The sequence below is a fragment of the Micromys minutus genome, assembly GCF_963924665.1.
Source record: "Micromys minutus genome assembly, chromosome: 18".
Classification (NCBI taxonomy): Eukaryota; Metazoa; Chordata; class Mammalia; order Rodentia; family Muridae; genus Micromys; species Micromys minutus.
This window is the reverse complement of record NC_137953.1, coordinates 49,961,360-49,968,405: the sequence shown is the minus strand read 5'-3', so window position 1 is coordinate 49,968,405 and position 7,046 is coordinate 49,961,360. Positions and strand designations below refer to the sequence as shown.

General features: G+C 46.7%; 1 pseudogene across 1 annotated transcript; it reads right to left on the bottom strand.

The window, feature by feature from the left end:
• Positions 1 to 3,322: 3,322 nt before the first annotated feature.
• On the bottom strand, positions 3,323 to 3,655 carry LOC308432668 (large ribosomal subunit protein eL28-like; annotated as a pseudogene). Its single transcript has one exon. The product of its transcript is annotated as a large ribosomal subunit protein eL28-like (transcript).
• Positions 3,656 to 7,046: the final 3,391 nt, after the last annotated feature.

Here is a 7,046-nt window from a genome sequence, read left to right as displayed (position 1 = left end):
CTAAGAATTGAACTCAGGACCTCTGGAAGAGCAGTCAGTGCTCTTAACCACTGAGCCACCTCTCCAGCCCCCCAGGGCATGTTTTAATGATTCAACTAACTCCTAGTAGCTTCTCCTTTCTCCTCTCCTGCACATTCTTCTTTTATTCCGTGGTGGTTTCTCCCTCCCCCTTTCCTCTTCTTGGCCCTCTCTCCCCTCTCTCCCCAAGCCCAAGAAACCTCAACTTCACCTATGTCTCTTCTGCCCAGCTATTGGCTGCTGAGACCTTTATTTACCAATCACAGTTAACTATGGGCGGGGTCACTCTGTCAAACGTGGAGACTCTCATCTTTGTGGTAACCCGTCTTGGGGGCCCCAAATTAGCATTAGAATACAAGCAACATTAGGCCAACCCACTGCAGCCACATCACAGCCTAGCTTTAGCCAGGAACACCTTTTGGCTATTTCTGCAAATCAGAGCCAAAGTCAACCAGACAGCTTTGCCACCTCCGAGGATACTCCAGACTGTGCCAGAATGCTCTTGAAGCATCTCAGGAGGCTGGGAAGGACGACAGTGACAAATAAAACCGTCTGAGTAGAGGGAGCCTTGTTAGTGAGGTGGGAGAGGTTTGGTTTCAAGTACCATTTTGTACATGTTAATGTATACATTCACTTACCTCTGTAGCCTTGAAGGCAGAAATATGCCTGCCTCTGTTTCCTGAGCTTTGGGATTAAAGGCGGAATGCCACCACTGTCCCCACCCCATCTTGCTTTCTAAGGAAATCTCTTTTTGGGTTTTGAGCTCTGTCAGTAGGCAAGGCTGTCCAGCCAATGAGCTTCGAAGATCCTCCTACCTCCACCTCCCTAGTGCTGGGATTAGTATAAAAATGTGCTTCCAAGCCGAGCATTTTTATATAGATTCTTGGAGATCAAGCTCAACTCCTAAGCATTTTGCTGACCATTTTCCCAGCCTTTATGTAAAGGACAAGTACTCCTTTGTAAGCTTCAATTCTAAATTCTAAATTTTAAAATTTAAAGGTAGAATCTCAGCTGGGCGGTGATGGCACCTTTAACCTCAGCATGTGGGAGGCAGGGGCAGGTAGATCTCTCTTGAGTTTGAGGCCAACCTGGTTTACAGAGCAAGTTCTAGGACAGCCAGAGCTGCACAGAGAAACCCTGATGAACAAAACAAAAACAGCCAAACTAACAAACTAGAGACAGAATCTCCACAGCTGTGAGTGGCCTTACCCTTGCCGTGGAGCCGAAGAGGGCGACTCTGAAACTCCCAACCCTCTTGGCTGCACGGACCTATGGCTAGGGTTACAGGCATTTGCCACCACACCCATTTATGCTGCTGCACTTAGACAGGGGCCCAGGGCTTCACACCAAGCAAGCAGTCTACCAACTGAATGTAAGCTCTACTCCTGTGAAACTTCTGTCCTGCCTCTAGTCACCCTTGTCCACTCAGCTATATGCTCTGAAGATAGGTCTATTTGGTCCACTGCCGTCTCCTTAGTACTTAGCACATGACTAGCCCCAAGCAGCATCTGGAATATCAGGCCCTGTAGACAACAATGCAGTAGTGTAGCCAGCAGATAGCTGTGGTGTGGTGTCCTCACAACTTGGACGTGGTTACCTTCCTAGGGGTAGGAAAAGGCTTAAGGTATAGATTCCCCCCCCCCCTTGAAATCAGCCAGTCACTGGGGCTGTAGGCTTGGAAAATCTAGAATTCCAAGGAAGAGAGCTACACCTAGAATATAGAGGGCTTAGACGTGAACAGTAGTTTTAGAAGTTGACTAACGAATGTTTTAGCAAAGCATGACGGTACAAGCCTGCCATCCTAGCACTTGGGAAGCTGAGGCAGGAGGATTCTGAGTTCTAGGGTAGCCTGGGCTACAAAATGAGACAATGCCTCAAAAACAATATAAAACAAATAGATGAATGTCTTACCAGGATAAAGGTAAGATATGGGGGTGGGGCCTGTGAACAGTCCCTCAGTGGCAGAAGACTAGCGTAGAAAAGCCCTGGGTTTGATTCCTAGGACAGGAAACTTTAAATAACTGGATAAATGTTCCAGAGGATCTACCTGCAACATGGAAAACAAAGCAATACTAGTCAGCATCCATTCCAGGGTTTGATCCCCAGTAGGTAGGTCCAGAACAGTGCTTACTCCTGCAGAAGTTCTAGAGGGCAAGGGAGCCCAGAGTTACAGTCCAGCGCTTCCGGTGGTCCAAGGTCCTCACCCTGGCCTCCGCCACACTTTAAGCAATCTTTAGAGCAGAGTTCTTCTTCCATAAAGTTTTCCAAGAATGCACATCTGGAGAAGTGTCTGGCAACCGTGAGCTAATTTGACTTCTATGAGTCACTTCCCCTGGGCTGGTCCCTTGAAGCTGCTCAAACAGGACCAAGCCTGTGGAGTTGGAGGTCAAGCTTTGGGTCAAGGTGAGTCCTTGTGTTATCAACTGAGTGTGGGCCAGGACAGCCCAGCAGTGGGAGAGACATGTGGTCCATGCTGACCACCTCTCACACTGCTGAGTGACTCTTTCTTGGGGAAGGGACTGTTAAACTGTGGTAGAATACACCTAAGAAAGTGTTGCCAATGTAACCATTTTACTTGTAAAATTAAGTAAGGTTAGGCACATACGCTGTTGCTCATCACTGTGAATCATCATCATCACTATCATCATCATCATCTCATCATCATCATCATCATCACCATCATCATCATCATCACCATCATCATCATCTCATCATCATCATCATCATCATCATCATCCATCATTATCATCATCATCATCATCTCATCATCATCATCACTATCATCATCATCATCATCATCTCATCATCATCATCATCATCCATCATCATCATCATCATCATCATCATCATCACCATCACCATCACCATCAGCAGCAGCAGCAGCAGCAGCAGCACCATACCATCTCACAGAAACTCCTTTTTCACTTACCCATTTCTACCTCCTACACCCTCAGGAGTCCCCCTCCCCCATCCCATCCCTGTCCCTCCTTTCCTTCCTCTCTCTTCCTCCTTCCCTCTCTTTGTCTCTTCCTCCCTCCCTCCCTTGTTCAAATAAATGGGATCACAGTCATACCCATTAACATTTGTGGGGCTACCTGTATTCACTCACGCCTTCAATCCTAGCACTCAGGAGGCGGAGGCAGGTGGATCTCTTAGTTCCAGGTCAGTCAGGACTAGCCAGAGTGAGACCCTGTCTCAAACAACATGTCTGGCTTTTTCTTTTTTTTCTTTTTTTAACAAGTCCGTGGACTGCTTGTGGAGTGTGGGGCTCAGGAACTCTTGGTGGGGCAGGTCGGTTTCCTCTTCACCGCCACAGGCTTCGATGGCACTGGCCCATACGCAGGTCATGGCGGTACTTGTTCTTTCGGATCGTGTGCTGATGCTGCCGAGGGTGGCCCGAACATTCTCGCTGATGGTGGTCCTCAGGTAAGAAGTGGCAGGTTTCCGCTGACTGGATCTGCGTCTCATAACCACCCCTTTGTCATCAGCCGCGGGCTCCACTCCGAATTAGCCCGTTGTAGCGGAAGGAGTTTTGGGCCTTCACGTTATTGGGCTCCGTGCTGTACGGCTGCTTATTCCTCTTGATCAAGAAACTGGAGCAGTTCTGAACGACCATCCATTGCAGATGCGCAGACATAGCGGTGGCTCCTCTCCCTATGGCGGCCCGAGACGCCTGGCTTGTTTTGATTGGCAGGTTTTCCTGGCCTGCCTCAGACTTACATTTTGTTTTCTTTCTTTCTGGGTGTTTAAGGCAGGTTTCTTCATAACACAGGATGGTCTCCAATTTACTATATGGCTAAGGATGATCTCGAACTGATCCTCTGCCGTCTGAATTCTGAGACTTGGAGAGTGTGTCACCATGCTCAGAGTTGTTCCTAAGAGGCAAGGTCTCACTTTGCAGTCCAGGCTGGCCTGGAACTCACAACCACCCTGCCTCAGCCTCCCAAAAGGCTAGGGTTCCATATGCCACCACACCCCTGTCCTGTGTTCATTGCTTTTTGGCACAAACTTGGAAAAATAATTTCTAGGTCATGTGATATTGTATTCTCAAGCACCTTCTGTTCTCAATCACTTAGTTACCACCTCAAACTTGGTAAGATGAATAATATTAACCCTCATTTTATGGAAGAGGTAAAGAGTTAGTCATTCACTGAAAGTCACAAAGTAACAAGTAGCAAAGCCAGAATTGACAAGAGGGAATTTGATACCAGAGCCCACTTTATTTATTTATTTATTTATTTATTTATTTATTTATTTATTTATTTATCTACTTTTTAAAGAGAATGTCTTGGCTAGCCTGATACTATGTAGCTCAAGCTAGCTCTGCACTCCTGACAATCCTCCTGACTCAGCCTTCTGAACTGAGATCACAGACAGACCAGATGCCCAGCCCCAGAGCCCAACATGTTTTGGCCACTGTGGTAGGATAGCGTTGTCAGCTGACATGTGGCGGGACAGAATTGTGCCTGCCCCACTGGAAGGTAAATCCTGTGAAGCTCAGAGCTGGGAGCTGCTTTGCAGTTGGGGACAGACACCAGTGAGCTAGGGACTGGGACACGTAAAAGAAAGTCACTAGATAGAGGCTCTGCTGAGTGTTTTTGGGAATATTAGTTGTCTAATAAAAGCTGAGGCAGGAGGATTGAGAGTTCATGGCCAGCCACACCTATCCAGGGAGATCTTGCTGAAAAAAAAAAAAAGGAAAGAAGGCTGGAGAGATGACTCAGCGGGTATATAAAAGTTGTCGCGTACACTTCCAGCCTTTGTAACCATTGTAACTATGACAACATAGACAGACAATGGGACAAGGAGACAACAGGAGGTCCAGGTGGAAATGTCCAGGAATCTGTGAGAAAAGGTGGAGAGCCAAACAAGCCTGGGCTAGAAAAGGGGAAAAGGTAATTAGTCTTAGGCAGAGCACAAAGAACAGCTTGTCAGAGGGTGACAAGGTCCTCACTGGGAAGCCTCAGTATGCTCTAGTCCTGTCTGTCCTCACAAGGTCCTGGGCCCACAGCCAGCAAGAAACCCACAGCTGGGCTGGAGGAATAGCTCAATGGTTAAGGGCACTGACTGCTCTTCCTGAGGTCCTGAGTTCAATTCCCAGCAACCACATGGTGGCTCACAACCATCTGTAATGAGATCTGATGTCCTCTTCTGGTGTGTCTGAGGACAGCTACAGTGTACTCAACTGCATAAAATAAATAAATGAATCTTTAAAAAAAAAAAGAAAGAAAGAAAGAAAAGAAACCCACAGCTAATGTTACCATGCAGGTGAAGGACCAAGCCCCTCCCTAGCCATACTTAAGTTGCAAAAACATCCTTTGAGCTCTGCTTTAAAAGGACCAGGCTGCATATTTTTCATAGCAAACATTCTGTAAGATATGTTGGTATGAAGGCTTTGGGCCACAGGTAGCAGTAGCGACAAAAACACATCTTAGTAAACACTGATCAAGGCCATTGGATGCAGAATCAGGGAGGGGGCACAGGTAAGAAATGGGACACTCATGTAGTCTCAAACTAATTTGCCAATAATTACAAAAGGGCAGGTAGTAACAGGGAGAGGAGATTAGACATCTTAACCAAGAGATCAAAACCTGCATCTCCCACTCTAGTACCAATCAGGGTAGACCCTGCTTAGCTTCCAAGATCAGAGCAGAGTAGGTGTGATTAGGGCAACATGGTGACCGAACAGAGTGTTCATTATGACATGTCCCTGTGTGTGGAATCTCATGAGGATATGCTGTTACTTATGACTAGTTCAGCCAACAGTGTGATCTAGCTAGGGCATGGAGGTTCACACCTTCACACCTTCACACCTTCACGTGATCCCAGCAAGAGAAAGGTGCCAGACCAGCCAGAGCTAGATAGCAAGACTCTGTCAAAAACAAAACAAGGTGAAAAAGGACCAGAGAGTTGGCTTAGCAGGTGAAAAGTGCTTGCTGCCCAGTCTGAAGATCTGATTTCAATTCCTGCAACTCACATGGTGCGAGAGGACCAGTCTTAGAAAGAGTCCTCTCACCTGCACACACACAAATAAATTATTTTTTAATTGATCATAATATACATGTCTATAATCCCAGCGATTGGGAAGTGAGGACCAGGAGGAAGGAGGTTCAGGGTCATCCTTTGTTACATGTTGAGTTTGAGGCCAGCCTAAACTCCATGACACCTTTTCTCAAAAAACAACAAATGTGCTCATCTGCCCAGCAGTGGTGACACACGTGGATCTGTTCCAGTCCAGCCTGGTCTACAGAGCGAGTCCCAGGACAACCAGGGGTCACAGAGAAACCCTGTGGAGGGCCTAGAGAGATGGTTCAGATGTGAAAAAACAGTTGCTGCCCGTCCAGAGAACCTGAATCCTATTCCCAGCGCCAGGTTGGGTGGTTGACAATTTCCTGTAACTCCAGCTCCAGGGGATGCTGACGCCTCTTCAGGCCTCTTTAGGTACCTGAATATAGACAAGCACAGACACACATCCACATAAAAAAATTAAAATACAGTTTAAAAACAAAATAAGAAAAAATATATTTAGAATCTAATCACCAGGAAATGCCATACATACAGGTCCAAACTGGGGATATGCTTTAAAACAACTGGCATTTATAAAGACCACATGAGAGATGGGACAATGGCCACTAGTAAGAGTTCTGGCAGCTCTTCCCAAAGACCCAGACTGAGTTCAGAGGACCCACGTGGCACTCACAACAATCTATAATCCTTGGGGTCTCAGAACCCTAAGGCACTAGGCACGCACATATAATACACAGACACATGCAAACAAAACACCTCTACACATAAAATTAACAAAAAACTTTACAAGGTTGTATGTAGAACAAGAAAAGTGAGTGAGAAATGGTTATGGCTCAGGGAACACTAAAATAACCAGTTACACCTAAATGTGACACGCTGACCTGGACTTACCCTGTGCGGGAAATGCTTTGAAGGACCTTTGCTACTGCACAGGGTTAGGATGGGGCTGTAGTGGGATGAAAGCCTGTAGCCTGGGGCTAGAGCGGTATCTCAGTGGGTAA